Genomic DNA, 21,705 nt, shown 5'->3' on the forward strand with positions numbered 1-21,705 from the left:
CTAGGGTTCCATTTATAAGGAGCAAAATTTTAGGGGTGGATATACACTGAAAATGATGTTAATCCATTGATGTGATAATCCAAATGCTTCTAAGGTTTTACATAGGAATCTCCAGTCCACTTTATTATATGCTTTTTGAATATCTAGTTTTAGTAACATGCATGCTTCTTTATTCTTTGATGTTGAATGGATGGTTTCTAGTATGATTGAAATTCCATTAAAAAAAAATTCCTTTTCCATCTTTAGTTTAGATATAAAGAATAACATTTTTTTATCCTTGGACTTGTCCTTCTTGCCACCAATTTTTTTATGTTGTCCATGAAGTTTTTGTCAAGTAACCACATTTTTTCACATTTAAATGAATTTCCAGTAGGTTTAGATGGTTCCATGATATCTATTGTTATAGGAAAATGATTTGAACTTGCCAGTGGTAATATTTCTGCCTTGATTTCTCTCTCTAAGCTACTTAAGTATCCTTTAGAAAAACATCTGTCCAACCTTTCTGCTTTATAACTGAAATCTTTTTTTCTATTATTCCATGTATATGTTCCATTCAGAGTTGGATATCTATGAGTGAGTTATTCTCTACCCATTCTCTAAAATCCAAAGTTGCTTGTGGAATTGTCTTAATCCCCCCATATTTTTCATCCCTTTTTAATAGTGCGTTGAAATTTCCTCCAATGATAAAGTTCTCATTTTGCTGATTAATTGAGAGGGTGCTGATCTTATTCCATACTACTAATTTATCTGCTATTTGTGTAAGCCCATAGACATTTATTACTATGATCTGGAGATTATTTTTAAGACTTGAAACTCTACATCCCATCCAATTAGGATTAGTAGCTATTATTTTTAGATCGATCTTACGATTATTCCATAGTATTTTCCAATCCACGTGAAGTTCCATTCGATTATTTAAATTCAAATTTCCAAAGTCTTAACTTAGTTCCTTTTTCTTTATTTAATTTTGTTTCTTGAATTAATAAGATTTTTGTTCAAACAATGTGAGGTTACACTTAAGCTAGCATTTCTTGCTAGGAGCATTCAGGCCCCTAACATTCCATGTTTTTATTCTCATTGGTCCTTGGGAAGGGTCTTCCCCTTCCCAACTTGTAATATTTCACTAATCTTAGTTTGTTCCTTTGCTTGCCCTGCTACCTCCCTAAGCTCTCTCAATGATTTTCATCCTCTTTTAAGTTTTTGTTTTCCACAATTAGGTGTTTTTAGAACTTCTTGATTAATGGATATTCCCAAATTTTCCAAATTTGAATGATGCCTGACCATTGCTAAGACTTGTAACTCTTCTGCTTCTTGTTCACACATTGATAAAATCTCTTTAATCATTTGATCGTTTAATGGAATTTCTTCTTCTACAATCTTACCTTCCCCCTCAATTCTACAGTTTTCTACTCCTTCCCTAGAGATTTTTTCCCCCAAGATTCCAAAATCTTCCTAGATCGTATTGTCTCCTTATTGATTTTCCTGATCTTCTCTTGGTTTACTTGATTGATTGCTACTTTAGTTTGCTTCTCTAATTAAAGTTTCTATCTTCACTCGTAGCAATGGCTCTATAGAAGTCTTTTCCTCTATCCTGATTTCCTCTTCCTTATCTAGATCAAACATATCTATCCCACTGATGGGTGTCTGCCAAAACTTATAACTTTTTTTCTTTAATTTTTTCCTGATGGTCACATTACTCCATTTTGTTGAATTTGCAGCCGATATGCAAGGACTCTATTCTACTTTTTCAATTATTACTTCTTCTTTGTCTAGAAGGCTCTATTCTTGATTTATATGTTTATTTGTTCCCATAGTTTTTTGTTTATCTATTGTTGTCTCCCTTTTTCTTTCCACTGCACCCTGATCCATGTCTTTCTTCTCTTCTAATACTTTTGTCTCCATATTGCTTTCTCTTTCTTTGTTCTTTTTTCATTTTGACCTCATGACTGACTTGCCTTTATGTTTCATATGATTACAATCTGCTAGAGTAAATTGATCTCCCAGATCATTTTGTAGGAGCAACACCTCATGAGAAAGCATGCTCAATTTTTTCATATTGAGCTCTATTTCTTTTAGGGTTTCCTTATCTTGCTCGTACTCTTTATAGTTTTTGTATTTATCCATTATGAGTTGATAATCCATGTTTTTCTTCCTTCCTATCTTTGGGTCTTCTGTTATCCTTATGTTTTCCCTCTTATCTTCTTACTCTGCTTCTTTTTCCTTCAAGACTTGACTATTTGTATTCTCTTTGTCAACTAATTTTCCTTTTTCCTTGTTGTCTTTTGCCTTCTCCTTTTTTCTTATGTTCCTTAAGGCTTCTTTTAGATTGATCTTTATGTTTTTCTTTTTAAAAATTTTTCCAATTATTTTATTGATTTCTCCTTCATATTTAGTAAAGGTTAATTTATATATTGATTTGTTCGTTATGGATTTTTTCATTATAGGCTCACTCTATTCTATTTTCATTGAAACTAAGAATCTTAGCTTACTTGATTTATAATGGTTTACATCAAAACCTATAAGATCTCCTAAAGCTTTCCCTATTCTTTTTATAATGTTAATGTCATTTAGTTCTCGGGGAATATTTGCACATTCCATCCATTTTATTATTTGTAACTTCAGATTACTATTTTCATTAAAATTAGGTTGCCATGCTATGAATTTGATTGGATGTCCTTTATAATAACAATTTGATATTTCTACCAGTTCGTTCCTAGTTCTATGATCTTGACATTGCAGATACCAAGAGCAATTGTCAAAAGGGGTTATGTTACTTACCTTTGTACCAAAAATCTTTGTTAAGTTCCTTTCCAGTTTAACTTTGTATATTGTTGGGTCATTCCAGATCACATATACTCCAAGATCAGAGCATTCCTACCATTTCGCTTTACTATATTCATTGCTAATTATGGTTGTTTCACTATTTTTAGCATTGTTTGTTTCTCTAGGAAGATGATTCAAAAATTTGATCTGCTTGTTTACAACAAGATGCTTCTTCTTATGCGAGGGGATATAAATAGATGGCTTGGGTTTCATTGTTGTAGTCTCAGTTGATCTATCTGTTGGTTTTTTGGGTAGAGGGGGTAGTGGTTTCTTACTGCCAAGTTTAATGCTATTAGCAACCGAAACCTTTGCCGATCTAGGGATGATTTGTGTAAATAAGGGTTTGCGATTACCCTCTGTAATATCTTTAATTGCTTTGATTTCTTCTGATTTTGTATACTTGGTTTTTCTGAAGAAGACTTCTTAGTTTTTTAATTGCTTATCTTTTGCTTCTTTGTTGTTGCTTGGAGTTGAAATGGGTATTGTGGGGCCTAATCTTTTGTTTCTTTGATTCATGACTTGTTTCCATTTCCCTCCACTTTGCATATCATTTTTTGTTTTCTTTCTGATAATGGCGACATTTCAGGTATTATGAAGTTGAACTAGTGCTTCAAAACAACTCAGTTTTGCTGGGAATTTTTGAGCTTCTAGTTCTAGATCTAAAGCATTATACCGATTGTGTAGTTTTATGTTGCAAAAAATCTCTAGTCTTCCCACTTCAAGCTTCCGCATTTGTTTAGGGCACATCCCATGATCTCGGGTTTCAATCATGAGCGAGACTTAGGGTTCAAATATGCTTTTTGTAGATAGATTGCTTTTTTCACTTGGTTAGCCATTTTTTACCACATTTGAATTTTTTCTTAATTGTAAAACCTTATGATTTAACTTCAAATATTATTATTAGTTAAATTAATAAATATTTTATTAAAGACATTTTGTGAATTAATAAGAGAGAGCAAGAATTAATTTAATAAAGTTTATTTTAATTAGGTTACAAAAAGGTTACACATGAAATTAAATATAATAAAACAATAAACAAAAAGCTTTCGCGTGATTGCAAAACTGAAACCCTAAAGGGAGAAAGCTCTTTATTAAGAAATTAGAGCTCATTTCTCCACATAGGTTTGGAGGAGACAATTTCTGGAAAGAGGGTTTTTTTCAAAAGGAAGGGAATTTTCTTGTGAGCTCTGAGCATCTGATCAGTTACCATCAGATCCAAGTAGGCTCTTGTTGAGTTTTGCACAGTACATTCCTCTTTGAAAATGTTCTGTCTTCTCCGTGTTTGAATAGATCTGTTTTCAAAACTTATTTCGGGTTGAAACCCTCGTGTTGAAATTTACTATTCTCTGTTATTGAATACATCTATGAACAAATTAATTAATTGAAACCCTTGTTTGAGAACTTTGTTTTTGTAATTGGATTGTTTGGAAAATACTGAATTTGGAATAGTGTTTCGAAGGAAGACTTAAATCTAATTAATCAAGTTTGATAGTTTTATAATTACTTCTACCATATTTGTGAGCGAGAAAATCTTTAAAAACTATATATATATATATATATATATATATATATATATATATATATATATATATATATATATATATATATATATATATATATATATATATATATATATATATATATATATATATATATATATATTTATATTTACCATAGTAATTGGTAATTACTGTAGTAAGATATTATAGTTCTTAAATGAATTTATGCAGGGGAGGCTTTGAGTTTGACATGGGTTTTTATTTAAATTTTATATATAATTTAATATCAAAAATTTTTAGAGGCGAGCCACCATCCCTACCTCCCCTCTTTCCTTACTATTATAGTAGCTCACGCTACATACAACAGCCATGAGCACTACAACCAGTGACTCACACTGTTGTGGCAGCAGTGAACTTTGCAAGCAACATTCATCCATTGCATGAAGCCGTGGGGGGCTATAAACCCTTTTCGATTTATTATTATTATTATATTTTTAAAATTATTATTTATAATAAAATTAAATATTATTTTACTGATATGTTTTATAATAATTATTAAATTTTAATAATAGTTAAAATTTTATTATATAGTTTAATGTTAATTATAGTAAAGATTGAAGATTGAAATTGTAAATTTAATAAAAAGTAAGTAAATGAAATTCTAATTGTTGCTTTTATAATATTTTATTTATTTTTCCTTTTAATGGATATCTATAATGTGTTATGGTGTTCATTAAGGGATTCTTATAATAAGATCTTTTGGAATACTAGTCAACAGGTTCTATGGGTAGAGTTACAAGAAGGGCATAAATCTTGATCTTGGGCAAGATTGTTCTAAGGGATTGAAGCCCTATTTAGGTTGGTATTTAAAGTCTGGGGGTAGTTGATAGGTCTATTCTAATTTTGAGGGTGGTCGATAGGTCTATTCTGATTGCAGGGGACATGACTCTAGAGTTGTGGAGGCTTATTATTCAAGCTTGTTGCCTCTTCATCGTTATCAACTCATTTCCCATCTTTTGTACTACTGTACTATTGTCCTCAATCTTCTTTTCTTGATCCTGCATCCTCCTATCCACTTTCTGCATCAATGTCTGTATCATGGCCTCAATCCTATCAACTTCATTAGAGGATGTGGAGGCGATTGGGACCACAACAAGAGGCTGACTTGCAGAGGAAACATGAATAGGGGCTACAATAGGCTGATGACTAGGCATGCTAGGGAAGAAAGGCATTGGGAGCCTTGGAGCTAACTTCCCTCTTTGTATCAAAATATTTTTTGCTCTTATGGTAACCTAATAAGCATTTGGTAGAGTGTCCCCTCCCATAGATTGTAGAGTGGTAGAAATATCACTATTGAAGGCTCTGAGATAATACAATAATGCATTACCATGAGATGGATTCACTACAGTAGATATTTTTTCCCATGTCTTCCAAAATCTATTATTGAAATTAGTCATACATTCATGGGGGCCCCTCTTGATAGTTGTCAGCTGTTCTAAAAGTGATGTGATCATTTTTGTTTTCAAAATGCTTGCATAGGGCTGCCCCTAAACCATCCCAATCAGTAATAGAGTTATGAGGCAAACCTTTATACCATTGTAGTGCCTTCCCTTTCAAGGATGATGCCAAAAGCTTGACTGCTACGTCATCCTCGATGATGCTATGAATATTGCAGATGTTAGACAGCTCCTAAATATGCTCAACAGGGGAGATGAAGGTTTCACCAATAAACTTAGGTATACTTTTAAGAGCTGATACTGGTATGTCATGCCTTTGGGCTAATAGGAGGAGGCTCCCACCATTAAAGGTGGCAAAAGCATGAGCTCTATCCATGTAAGCAAGTGGTCTATTGATATGAGCAGATGGTATTCTAGGTTGAGACCTAACAACAAGAGGAGTGGAGATGGATCTTGCAGGGGTATGTGTTACTGTTGCACTCCTAACTAGTGATAGAGATATCCTAGCCTTTCTTCTTGGATTAGAAAAAGAAAGCTCTTGGTATTGGAAATTACCTCTAGAAGATGCCCTTGTGTGTGTCTTGGGCATGAATCACAACAAATTTGGTTTGGAACCAGATTGTGCTTGAAGCTTAGAGTTGCCAAGTACTTTTGAACAGACAAGCCTCTTGAAGGCTTTATATTGAAGGCAATAGTATCTCCTCAGCATGAACATGGAAGCTTTCTTTGATGCTAGTGAAATTTACATATTTTAATATATTGTCCCACCAGGCTTGCCAAAAATTGTTGTCACAAAATCTTGCACCCTTGTCCAAATTTTTTACCTAAGGACAACCTTGTGAAACATGAAAACAACCTCCAAGCTATTGGACTTGAACTATGAGGCTGAGTCTTTGGAGAAGGCCAGCTTCCTCTACTATTAGGATGCACTCAAACTATTCTTGAAGAGAAAAGGGAGAAGGAATACATGAAAGGAACTATCTAATCTATTCTAAAGAGGTGATGCACCAAAATAGGGTGTTTAGATCGATCTCTACTCGTACATGCATAGTAAAATTATCATGACAATCCAAAGATATATAGATTTAGACTTGTTTAATCTATTAGCTACATATAGATCAAACAACCAAATGAGTTACACAAGGAAAAGGCTTCACTTCTTATCATTCATAGGCCAAAATAGATACATAGATGTAGATTATATATATCCATAGTACATCGAAGAGAGGTGGACAAAGCTTGCACAATACATCGATGGATGAAGGAGATACGATAGGATGTCATATAATTCAGAGGCAAAGAGGGAATTTATAGTAGCATGCCAAGACAATACTAGAGAAATAGAGAATATCTAACCCTAAGAAAGAGTACAACATCCGCTTTTATAGTGTAAGCATAACTCAGATAGCTTCCACCCTAAGATAGAATTCAATCACTACAATCAACTTTACAGAGAATAATTACTATAAAATTGGAAAAGATCTAATCATAGTGCAAATATGGATGTGAGAAGATCACTTATCCACCAAACAATCTCTGAGAGGACAAGAGCAACGACCATTAACCTTCTGATTGAGTAGATGGATCAACCGACAGTGATGGAGTATTCTGTTGCATTTATCAAGCTCGGGGAATGATGAAAGTGGTTGCAAGAGATCAAAAAGATCGAATCTATCATCAAAAAGTTATTTCCCCTATTATCAAATTACCAAATCAAGTGGAAAGCATAGGTCAACCGTATTCAATTGTTTCTCTATACCATTTCTGATACTTGATTGGTTAGGACTTCCTCTTCGTCCAACTTGGCAGGTGAAATTCTTGATATGTTTTGGTCAACACTGAACTCATAATCCTACGAGTGTCAACTATGGTCAAAACCCTTTATATCACCTTTTTTTCATAACCCTAACTTCTATGATCTTACGATTGCCAATACTTGATAGCATCAAGCCCATCCTTCATTCTCTTTATGATCCTTTGACAACAACAAGATCATATGATCTCATGAAAAAATGGAAGTCCTTAACACCCTTGGCATAAGATCATGGTACCATTATTCTTTCCTTGCGATGTCACGACATGGTCAATTTGACCTTTACAATCTTACGATCGTGGTCCACCATAATATTCACAGTCGTGGCAATAACCCTTACGATCCTATGACCGTGGTTTGACTATCTTTGTCTTGACCTTAGGAGGTGTCCTCACTTGTGCTTTCGACCTTACGAATCTATGATCATATCATCAACCTTCCCCCTCATAGCATCAAAAACCTAGGAAGTCAACTCCACGATCCTATGATCATTGACCTTCATGGCGTCAGAACATATCCTTGTGGCACTTACGATCTTATGATCACTTACTATCATAACATCAAGCAAGACCTTTGGCTTACGATCTCTCAACTATCTGCGATGTCACGACAACCTAACTGCTCAACCAATAGGAGCCTCGTAGCATCTTATCATTGCTTGTTTCACCCCCGATCCTCTAATACATGAGCTATCGTAAGATCGTGACCATACCATCTTGTCAGAGCTCTAGGATTTAAATAATAGAATTGAGTCTTGTGACCATTGGGTGTGTTCAAATATTTGAAATTAATCCTTGGCGGGAAGGCACTTATGGCTAGCAGTAACCTTTGAGTTTTTGATTGGTTATCTTATGGTGTTTTCTAGTTACTTGTATAGAATTGAGGTGATTATTGTGATTGGTATTTATGTGCTTTCTAGTTGCTTGCATGGGACTGAGGTGATTATTGTGTTTTATCTCTAGGTGCTTTCCACTTTCTTGTAAAGGACTGAGGTGAAAATTGTGATTTTATGAGTTGTACATTTTATGAGCTTAGGGTAGGTAACTTATGTGTACGTTAGGAAGTGGCTTGCAATGGAGGTTGGAGGCCTAAAGAGGCTGCCTGGGTAACCCATTGTAAGTTGTTTTAATAAGTGATAAAATTTCATTAAATGAGAGTAAAATGCATTAATAAGAATTAGTTTTCTTCCTCGCCCATGCCTTGAGTGCTAGTACAGGCTAGGATGGGAGTAGAGAAGATGCTTGGTTGCAACCTTGCCTCGTTAGTATGCCTTGTCTATATGAAAGGATACTGATGTCGCATAGAGACACTAGGGGGCCGGAGTCCAGAGAGGCTACCATGGTAACCTTAGAGTTGGCTCATGCGATGACACTTGGCCACTTACATTGTAGATTTCTTATGTGTCTTTGTTGCCTCTAGGTTTAGATGTTACTTGTGTCTTGGTACCTTTGAGATAGATTGCTATCATGATTTCCTTGACCTAGATGTTGGTTATGACTTGTGGATTGATATTCATTTGGGACTTGAGACTATATCCTCAGTGCAATGGGAGTGGGCCTTTTAGATTGCATGAGTTCAGGTGATAGTGCTTTTCCTTATACCATTGAGATCTGACAGTTGGATGCCATTGCTGGATGTATTTGTGTAGTTATTCCTTTCTTTTTGAACTTGTATTTTTGTTGGATGGTTATATCCTGTTATACTGTACTTGATTTATTAGAGATCTTATGAGATGATGTATTTGATTGACGATGTATACTCTTTAAGCTTTTTATACCCCATGACTTGTACAATGGATGATTATACATTCTAATTTTGCCAAGTGGTATCTTATGTAATTATATATTATTGAATTGGAATTGTACTTGTAGTAATTATTTGATGTGGATTTGTTGTGTATCGGATTAGTATTAATAAAACTTATTTATATATGTGATTCAACATCATGAGACCCTTAAGAGATGTAATTTGTTTATGATGGTTGTAATAATGTGAGTTATTTCTTCTGCTATATTATCTCTTGTTGTTCTTATGTTTCAAAAATAAATGTTTGGCAAACTTAGTGAAAATTTAGGTTAATTTCTTTTGGGTTCCCTGGTAGGGCATTACATAGCTTTGTAAATTTTTTAAAAATTTGGATCAAGTTGATGGATCTACTCCTATACAAATGATAAGGGAAAATTATTTTGGAAAAGGGAGCCGCCTAGTTAAACCCTCAGTTAGAAATTAACCTTGAAATGAAGTTATCAAAGAATGCAAACAAGATAAACATAAGTATACTATAATTATCAAACCCTTGTAGATGGATACAAATTTGCTATATTCACAAAGATGTTTGCTTGCATGTATGTTGAAATGTAGAATGTAGGATGTGTCCACCACATGCAATAAATTATTACTTGTCCAAATCATGAATCACAAATGAATGAATGAAGAAGGAAAAAGAATGAACAATGTTGATCTCCTACCTTGATGGCCAACTCCTTTGCTTTCTATAGAGAAAGGAACTAGATCTAGAAAAATAATTCTCCAATGTTTAAAGATGAAATGGTAGATTTCTTGAACTACTTGAATGCATAATAGTTTTCTTTCTTGAGAACTTGGACGGATTGCTTGAGTGTGTACACATGTGGATTGTAAAATGAGAGGAGAAAACTTCATTTGATAGTGGTTTTATCTAACTCCACAAAGAGGGAAAAGGAAAATGCATTTCATCGAGCCTTGAAACCCTTTGAAATTTGAGCTCTAGAGTATAGCTTGTTCTTGAACTATTGATACCTAGGAGTGATGATGTGGAGGTAAAAAAGTACACGGTTTGAGATGTACTTGAATTTTTGATGAAAGACATACATATAAGTAGGAAAATCAAATGTAGAGGTTGACATCGGCCAAGAGGGAAGGTGAATAGAAAATGGATGGATAAACATAAATTTGTGCATAGGAATTAGAGCTAACATAGAGTTTTGAGAAATACTAAAGGAAACTAGAGGATCTTGAATTAAATAATGTATGCAATTAAATAAAATGAAAGATCCTAATGGAAGAGGCCAAACAAAGGAGGGATAAAATAGTCTCAAAAAGGAAAAATAAAATGTTACTTTTTAAGGCTATACATTTATCCCCTACTTTAGTACGAGTGTGAAACAAGATCATGCTCATGGTAAAGTAGATCCGATGAACAAGGTGATCTTATCAAAGCCAAAGATACAAGGAGGCATCAAGCCCCCAAGTAACAAAAGTCCTTATAAAATCCAAGTCTAAGATAAGAGATACATCACTAATAGGAGGGGGAGAGAAGGGAGGGGTGTGATTACTTTTTCTCATTATTATTATATTTTTCACTTTGAATGAGAAATACAACTAAGTGTGACCTCTATGCCCAAAAATATTGTATGTCTTACTATGGACCACACAAAGAAAAGCACTAAAAAATATGACATTGAAATTCTAGTGGGGTTTGTGTGTCATGTTAGTAAACTTGTCTAGAAATTATCCTTAAGGATTGTATGTCCAAAAAAATGGTCCAACAAGAATGATCTATCCTTAAGGATTGTATGTGCATAAGGGATCCAAGTGTTTAGTAGCATAAATAATAGTGCTTTTGTGAAAAATACGAGAAGAGTGTATGCCCCCATGTTAAAGAAATTGCAAGTTCCTTAATGCAAGAAATGACTTTAGTAGAGTATACATGCATCAAATAGAGACATTTCCACTTTGACATGCCCCCAAGAAATAAGTCAAGGAAAATAAGCACATGACAAAGAAAAGAGCATGAGAGGGATATAAAGGAAGAGATAGTAACTATGTTTCAATATGGTGCATCACTCCATTTCCCTTTAAAAATTTAGATTTCATGCAATACTTCTCCTTTTTCCATCAAATCAATAGTTTAGGTGCATATTGATTGTAAGGAGGTTGGTTTTCTCCTGAGATTCAACTTCAGAGTGCAATTCCCACATGTGGAGGCTGTTTCCATGTTACCAGAGGTCGCTCAGAGATAACATGACAACCATTGCAAAGATTTGTGTCAACAATTTTTGGCATGCATAGTGGGACAAAATTTTGAAGATTTAAATTAGTTTTCAAAACCTCCATTGATCATACCATAATTTTTGGAACTCTTGGTGGGCTGTAGATTCAACTACATAAGTCCGTTGGTAGCTAATTCAATGTTTATTCATGGAGATTTTGGGGTTTATTCTTAGTTCCAACATCCTTTGGAAGCAGTTCATCAAAACTATGGGGACTCTAAGTGTAAATCTACTAGTCTTAAATAGACCAAGTGTTGGTATGTAAAGATCATTCTTGATCTTTTGTGATTTTTAAGATTTTCTATGAATTTACAGTTTTTATGAAGTTTTAATCATAGACCCATATATCATGAAAATGTTATTCCTTAGCCCTCATATTATCACTATCAATCTCAACCTAAAGATGGTTATGGCCAAAATTCATTTGCAACACCAAGTGGCCAATATGCTCAAAATTATTACTATCCTCCTACCCTTGCTCCATGAGTCCCAACATCATCATATAAAAATCTTGAAGAGATGATGTTGGATTTCTAAAACAAGATTGACTGGAAATTTCATGAGCAAAATGTGAAGTTCGGCATGGAGTTTCATGAAAGGAGTAGGAAATTAGAGGAATCTAATGAAGAGAATTTTTGGGATGAGCTGAAAATGTTTTTCTCATCCATAGACATTAGGAAATTTTCTCCTTCAATAGAATATCATGAGTTTCAATAAAAAAAGTGGAGATCCACACCATACTAGTATCTCCAATATGAAGACAAGGTAGAGATCATATATTCACAAGAAAAGAAGGAGCCACTTTCAGACCCGTAGAATACCATCATTGTAGAGCATAATAGAGTGGTCAATGTTGATTTTTTAGACCCAAAGTCATCAAGATGATGCCCCATAAAAAATTTATCTCTACAAAAAATTAGCATGATGCCTCCGATCATGCTTATTTCAAAGCATGAGCAAGAGTTTCACAAAGAGGAGAAAGTATGTCTTTCTCAAAATAACAATGTCGTAGTGCTGGAGAGATTCATTTTTCAAGCATTGGGAAGGTATTTAAAATTGTAGTAGTATGGATGCCATGTTTGTTGTCTAATCTAGTTACCCACATACATGAAAGGAACACAAATCTTGTAAGAAAGGGAAACTATTTCAACAAGCTAGTCAATGACTTTGTTTAATCTCTTTGTTGTAAATTTTTGTACATAGTAGAGTAGGTGTTTTTATCTTTCCAAGAAGTGTGCAAGCACAACTATTCCCTCCTAGAGATAGCAAGTTTTGCAATTTTTCAATTTTTCTAGTTACAAAGGTTGTAATTTTGTGAAACAACAAGTGGGATAACATGTCATTCTTTGTCAGTGACTCCATGCCTAATGGATTTACTAAGGCCACTAATATTATTCTTAGAAGGAAAGCATCCCATCCAAGTTTCCAAAAAATTTGGCTCTTTTTGCCCCCACTCAGCCCATCACAGATAACTGATCTAAGAAATCTTCACTGTGTTGGGATTTGTCATAGTGGTTTAACAGGTCAAATCTTTTGCCCACACTCAACATATCACAAATAACTGATCTAAGAAATCTTTAATGTGTTGGGATCTATCATAGTGGTTTAACATGTCAAATCTACGAAAAATTCTTTATATCATCCCTTCCTGCATGGTTTTCATGTGTCTCCATTCCATTCAAGCGGTGTTAAGACATCATTCTTTGAGGGTTAAAGGGCCACTTTTTGGCCATGTGTCCTAGGTTTCACATCATACATCTTTTCAATGGTTAATCAAATTATGCCACATGACAAGATGTTAAATTTTTTATGTCCTTGTGCTTTGCTCTATGATGTGTCTCCATTCCATTCAAGTGGTTGTAATGCAACATATTCCAAGGGTTAAAGACCCATAACTATGCCACATGGCAAGGCGTTAACATTTCATGTTATCCCTCCATGTGTTTTCTTTTTCTATTTTTTAATGAGGAACTATGCCACTATCAAATTTTTTGGGGCTTTGTTTTGCCAAAAGGTGTTGTGGGCCCATGTCAATGTCACACTCACTTCTGAAGGTTTTATGGAGTGTATCTTTTTGTGTTAGCAAGAATGTTAAGAGTATTCTTTTGGGGAGATTATTTTCATGTTGGAGAGATGATTGAGTTCTTATGTGTTGCATTCATGACATAGTTTGTCATGGATGTCAAAACATTGGCTTTCTGGATAGAACACTCAGAGTTGTAGAGTCAATTTTGTTTAGTGTGGCTCATAGATACAAAGTTGTATTCAATGGGGTTGGTAGAGTATTCTTGGATATGTCTAAGTGCAGTAATAAAGTTATGAGGATTTGAGTTAGTTATTGATGCAGTACAAGGCCGAGTGAAGCCCCAATGGAGGTGACCAAGCCCTATAAAATAACCACACAACAAAAAATGAACACCCAATACAAGATCTTATAGAAATCCAACTCTTTACTCATCAACAATTGATTACATGGAATGTGTCAGGTTGTAAGGCCTTCCTAGTCACAACAAAGTACAAAACAATTACAATAAATTTTTTGCAAGATCTCACAAGATCCAAACACACCCTAGCTAGCCCAAATCTATAACACTAGGACACTCTGGTAGAAACCCCAAGAAATATCTAAACTTGTACATGCAAGCCACCAAGAAACCTACTTGTTCCCTAAGTCTACACTCTATTACTAGCTCTTCTCACAAATTCACAACTCCAGACTCTTTTCTCAAATATTTGCTATCCAAACTCTTCACTCTCATTGCTTCCCTACAACACTACCCAAACTCCTCTTTTATACTTGTATGACCACAAGTTGACTTGTTATAAATAAAATTATTTAAAACTCAAATAAATACAATATGCCTTAGTCAACTTATTAAAATCATTAAATGCACACAAGAGAAAGAACCAAGACCCTAAATAGGTCCGCACACATCCCACAATTGATCCATGTCATGATCACATACAACACAAATTAAATGCACTAGTCATTTGATCAAATCTCCCAAGAACACCCAATCAGTGCACCAAAACACCAAGCATCAACAATAACCATCGAGCACGCCAAGTATACATCGAGCATACCAAGAAAGCACATTCATCAAGATCCTTATTTATCGAACATAAGTTCCATCAAGAAGATCATCAATCAAGCATGGACAAGCATAATTGAGTTCCTTTAGTCACCAAATTCCTCATGTGAAACTACAATCAAGAACTACCCCAATAGTGATCAAGCATCACCTCCTTTCAATTGAGTTCACCAACTCTAAGGTGAAAACCACTCTAACATGAAAGATTGCCACTGCCACATCACAACCTACTACCACATACAAAAAACAAGGAAGGGTTTTACAAGTCTAGGAACACAAATATGCAATAAGAATCATATAGAATCTCTACAACCTTTCTCTTACAATCACCAACCAAATCAAACCTTCACTCTGATACCACTAGATACAATGCAAGGCTGAGTGAACCCCCAAAGGAAGTGACTAAGCCCCCAACAATTAACCATACAATGAAAAATGAAGATAAAATACAAGATCTTATAGAAATCCAACTCTTTATTCATAAAAAAATGATTACATGCAATGTGTTAGTTTGTAAGGCCTTCCTACTTATAACCAAGTATAAAGCAACTAGAGTAATAGTTCTGCAAGATCTCACAAGATCCAAACAAACCCTAGCTAGCCCAGATCTGTAACACCAAAACACTCTGGTAGAAGCCCCAAGAAAGATCTAAACTTGTGTTGACAAGCGAAAAAGAAACCTTCTTCTTTCCTATGCCTACACTTAGCTACTAGCTTTGCTCACAAATTTGCAACTCTAGATTCTTTCCTAAAATCTCTACTATCACCACTCTTTACTCTCACTATTTCCATACACTACTACACAAACCCCTCTTTTATACTTGCATGACCACAAGTCATAGTGTTACAAATAGAATCATCTAGAACTCAAATTAACACAATATGCATTAGTCATCTTACAGAAATCATTAAATACACATAGGAGAAAGAACCAAGACCCTAAATAGTTCTGTACACATCCTACGATCAATCCAAGTCATGATCACATGGAATACAAATTAAATGCACCAATCGGCCTATCAAATATCCTAAGAACACCTAATTAGTGCACCAAACCACTGAGAATTAAAAAAAAACACCAAAAAATCCAAGTATAAATTAAGCATACTAAGAAAGTGCTTTCACCGAGCATGAGTTCCACTGAGAAGATCATCAATTGAGCATCAAATAAGCATAACTGAGCTCCTTTAGTCACTAATTTCCTCAAGTGAAACTACAACTGAGAACTAACCCAATAGTGACCAAGTATCACCTCCTTTCAACTGAGTTAACCAAATCCAAGGTCAAAACAACTCTCAAATGCAAGTTTTCCAACTACCCCAGGATGTTCTTACATTAGTTATGAAAGTTTTATAGAGCACTAGTTGTAGCCCACCTCATAGGAAACAATATGTTGATGTTTGGGTTATATCTTTTTGGCAAGGTTAAATCATGTTCAACAAGCTTGGATTTTGGTCAGAGACATGTTAGTGGTTATTTGTTCAATGTTAAGGAATCAAAAGATCATTTTGTGTTGGTTGTTAAAGCATAACATGTTCTATGTTCACTTTCAAGTCAACTGGAGTTATAAATTGGTGTATTATGTATTGTGGCATGTGGAACTTAATTGTAATATCTTATGATGGTCCTATATTATTCATTGAGCATTAGGGAATCCTCAAGGCTGACTCAATTAGTTGTTTTAGGACTTGGTATAAAGGAAAGTTATTTTCCTTGGTTGTAAGTCATTATATGTGTTTTAATGTATGATCATTATTATATGCAAAATTTGGATGGTAATTTGCTGAGATTAGAATAGAGGATATTGAGAATGATGTGTTGAGAACATCAAAGGAATTATATTGGGAAGCTAAGTTATTGTATTAGTTAGCCCATCCTTAGATATGTTATCCTAGATTAATTTAGTGAGAACATTTCTGAAGCAATTTGGACAGTGGGTTCAACCGACTTCTTATCAGCTCCTGACATGGTTGGAATCTTCTAATAGAGATTCAAATTCTCTTAACATGGACTCAAATGTACTGATTGTATTGAACTTTCTATATTAGTACACCATCTTGTGGACATTATTCTCATTGAGATATTCCATCTAATCAAGGGCTTCCCTAGCTAACATATCTTATGTCACTTTGCATGGTTATCATCTTGTGGTTGTTATATTTGTTGGTTATATGTTTCAATTTTGATAAAGTTAATTTAAGTTGTTTGAAGTGCATACCTAATTTACCCCCATCCCTCTCAACTATATTGGTGGACTTTACTTTCTAACAATTTTATGATCAATGACCAAGGTTTTTTTCACATTTTTGCAACATATTTTTGCTAGATTTGCTTGCAAATTAGAAAAGGTCAATGAGTCAACCTAACAAGTATGCACAGGTGGGTTAACACTTTGTGTTATCTCATCCTGATATTTTTGCCAATGGAATGAGCTGATTTCTTGTAGCCCCAACATGTTTCCAATGTTGATTCTTTAATATTGGGCGACTTTTTTGGCCTTGTTATCATGATGTCAATGCATATCCATACTATTTGTTGTTGCGTGGATTTTCTTATGTTAGATTTATCCTTCCAATTGTCAAATGCATTCATTTTGGCTATTCCTATCACTTCCAAGAGAAAGTTGCTACAAAGATCAAAATTTATTTATGATATTTATTTATTGCTTTCATCTACAATCTAACTCTAGTTTAGTTGGGGTTTGAGCTTCAAGTTGTATTTAAGTTATTATTGAACTCTATAAAGGAAAAGTTCTATACATAATTTTTGGGTTCTTCTATGGTTCTTTGTAATAGCATTATGATCTACAGCTGTAACTTCCTTTTTCCTTTCATTAATGAAATTTTATGTTTTCCTTTTCTTACCATTTAAAAATCTTGTGCATGTTTTTCTTTGTGTTGAATGTTTCTAAGTTATCTTTCAAGTTTGTATGTTGTGTTTAACCTACTCATGGATGTTGTACTGTGAATATCTCTTTCCTTACAACATTTCATTTGTTCTAACCTACATATGAGTTCTTGGAAAGTAGATTAGAGTTAATATTTGTATGGTTTGGGGTATTTTATTAATATCATGTTCATCTATAGATAGAGATATATTCATGTTTCAATCTAGTGCATCACCCACTTTCCCTTTCAACATTTAGTTTCATGCGAGCGTTCTCCATTTTCCCTCAAAGTAGTAGTTTAGGTGCATCCTAATTGTAAGGAAGATGTCCTTTGGAGATTCAACCTCAAAGTGAAAGTCCCACACTTGGAGGCAATTTCTATATTACATGAGGTCACCTATGGACAACATGTTGGACATGGGTGCAGGCTTTTGTGTCAACAGTCATGATTCCCCAAAGTAGGTAGAATTGCAACATAATGAATGAAAGTCACATAAGACTTACAAAGAAGAGTCTTTTTGGGCCACATTATGGAGACAAAAAATAATAGGTTCTATTAATATAGGAATGATTATTAAGGGGTTGAATTAGTCATCACCAACCCAAACTTAAGCTCACTCAATTCAAACTGATCAAATTGATAAGCAATTTAGCCTTTTGACCATCCAATAAGAAGAATATGTAAAGTAGACTTAAAGTATCATGAAAAAACATAAAATTTATCCACACAATGTCGAAACCATATATATCTCATGGAAAATCAATAGGCGATAAAACCATAGTGTGAGAATGATGCTCATAAATTGTGTACTCTTATGTAATACACCTTGTTAGGAGCTTGCTTAGTTAAGGGTTACAAAATCACTATTAGGTGCTACCCTATTAAGAATTTTAACTTCAATATCTATCAAAGTCTTTACCCTATTAGGAGAAACCTTGTTACAATATTTTAAACATCCTTCAAAATGCCATCTAGTTAGAGGAGTTTATAAAGGGACCTATTAGGATCCACTCAATTAAGGGATTTTTTATGCTACAATTATTAGAGAGTAATAGATAGAAAATGATTTGTAATTCACACTACCTCTTCTATAATAGATCCAATTAATATTTGTAACTCAAAAACATAACATACTCTTAACTTTAACTCGATCACACTTGATTCTAACACTTATTGATCAATCACAACCTTCTCCAACTTTGCATTCCACTTGTAATCAACAATTAGCCTCTTCTTTCTTTATGCTTAAGTAGAAATCCATTCCACCACCTTAAGAAAATGTAAATTCAATGATCTCAATTGATTGCTTCATCACACGCCACATCTAACTATTCATTCATTCATTTATATTGATTGCTTTGGATCACATTCAATTTGTACCTTATTATTTATTCTAGGTTCATAAGTCATTTTGACTAACTTAGAAACTTCTTGAAAAATCTTCCTCAAATATATTACCTCAATTAATGTGTTGTCAATTCCTCTGATAAATCACAAATATACCTTGTGAATCTTCAAAACTAATCATTGGTCCCAATAAAAATTGACAGTCCACGATCGCTCCTCAAGTCATTTCAAACAATATTGATAAGCCTTTACTTGTTCAACATTCTCTTGTTGACATGTTCACTCTATTTAATGTTTGTCTAGTTTACTTGTTCACTCCAGTTTACCTATTCTTGTCAACATCACTTCCTAATCATTAAATGAACTTTACCTTTGAACGTTATATGATGGTATCTTAACCATATGATCTTGACATCATTATCAACCATATCCACTGATCTATTCAAGTAATCTAGTATATATTTGAAGTAACATTCAAATTAGTTAATTTTTTGTCACCAAGTGCTTAAGCCATTACCCAACTTGATTCCATCACACATAATCAATTCTTCATATAAACAGGTGCTATCATAAAATACAATCATAACGTGTCACTAAATTTTATTGTACAATAACAACACTTAATTCATTATGCAACTCATTATTTTAACTAATGAATATGTAGTAACATACTAAAACACTTAGTCAAATAGTTGGTATCAGTAAAAACCATATAATTAATTTATCTATCATCAAATGTTTAAAAAATCATCATCAAGCTTAGCCAACAATCTCCTCATGATATTAATTCAACAATTATGCCAACAAACATCACATTAATGAGTTAAGCCAACAATCTCCCCTTTTGGCATTTATGACAACACTATAACTCATTTACAATTATTTTCACAATCCCTTTTGTTCTCTAACTTGTTGATGACAACACATTGTACAATCTATACTTTACTTTGCATCTCTATATTTTTTCACCTCTTATCATTTACTCCTGCTCTGATTGCGCTCATTTGTCTATTTTGTTCTCATTTAGACATTCCCTCCTTTTGACATCAAGAATACATGTATCCCCTTTCTAGTTCATTCCCCTTCAAGTACTCATCTCCCTCTTAGTCAATTTTCTCCCCATTTATGTACTCATCTCCCTCTTTTGCACCTATGAACTCATGGAATATGCATCTTTCCTCTAGTTGATAACATATAGGGGAATGACCCCTAATCTAACTCTGAGATATTCAAACCTCTCATTTGGTTGTGGTTTGGTAAATATGTTAGCAAATTACTCCTTTGTAAAAACATACTCAAGTCAAACTTCTTTCTCTCTTAGAAAATGATAGTTTATAGCAATGTTCTTTGTGTTTGAATGCATCACATGATTATTTGAAATATTTATAGCACTTTTATTGTCACAATGTACCATGACTAGTTCAATTACCTTTTCATGAATCCTTCAAGAATTTTCTTAATCTAGGTTCCTTTCTGACAATCAATAGAAGCAACAACATAGTCCACCTCTGCAGTGGATTGTGAAATGCAATTTTGCTTCTTTCTCATCCATGACACTAATATTTATCGAATAAAGAAAGCTCCTCTAATGATGTTTTTTCTATAATCTAAATCACCATCCCAATCTACATCTGAGACTAAAATATCCTCATTTTCTATACCATAAATCATAATCTTTTGTTCTTTAATATATTTGAATATCCTCTTCATAACTATCATATGAGACTCCTTAGGATGTAATGAAAATCTAGCAACTATGCAAATTGCATGAGCTATACCTAGACTTCTATCAACATCAAACTATAACTTACCTATCATTGATCTATACAAGATTTCATTTACCTCTTTTGAATCATCTTCCTTAGATAATTTGCAACTTTTGATAATAGGTGTACCAATTCGTCTTGAATTTTCCATTCCAAATGTTATTATTAACTTCTTCATATACTTTGTTTGACTTATGTAGATGCCAATATTCATCTATTATACTTGAAGTCCTATGAAGAATTTAATTTCATTGATCATAAACATCTCAAATTTCCTATCTCATTTCATCAGCAAATGACCTTCTCATTGTTTCATTTCTAGAAAATATCATATCAACAACAGATATTTCATAAATTGATATCATGTCCTCATTTTCAGCCTTAAGATACACATTATTGTTGTCTCCTAGTCCTTGTGAATCCAATCTACATAAGATAAGAGTGAACTTTTTCATACCATTCTATTGGGGCTTGTTTCAATCCATACAATGCCTTATTCAAATTGCAAACCATATTCTTACTTTTCTCAACAACAAATCCTTTAGGTTGTCCTATGTATACTTCTTCTTCAAGTATTCCATTAAGAAAAGAAGATTTCACATCCATTTGATAGACATTTAATTCTTTCTATGCAACATTATCTAGAAGTATTCTAACTCCTAATTTTGCAACATGGGAGAAAGTCTAACCATAATCAAGACATTCCTTTTGATCATATCCTTTAAAAACTAATTTTTCTTTATTTTTTATTAGCTCTCCTTTCTCATTTAGGTTATTCATGAAAATCCACTTAGTACCTATCATATATTTATCAATAGGTTTGGGTTCTAAAGCCCATGTTTTCTTCTTCTCAATATGATTAATTTCTTCTTTCATTTCTTTTATCCAATCATAACCCTTTAGTGCATCCTTGGCTATATTAGGTTCAATTTCATATAAAAAGTAGGTTTATCTTTTATCTTATTTCTTTTCAAAACTCCCACATTCTT

The sequence above is a fragment of the Cupressus sempervirens genome, chromosome 2, assembly GCF_028749045.1.
Source record: "Cupressus sempervirens isolate cs-2001-9-10 chromosome 2, ASM2874904v1, whole genome shotgun sequence".
NCBI classification, from domain to species: Eukaryota; Viridiplantae; Streptophyta; class Pinopsida; order Cupressales; family Cupressaceae; genus Cupressus; species Cupressus sempervirens.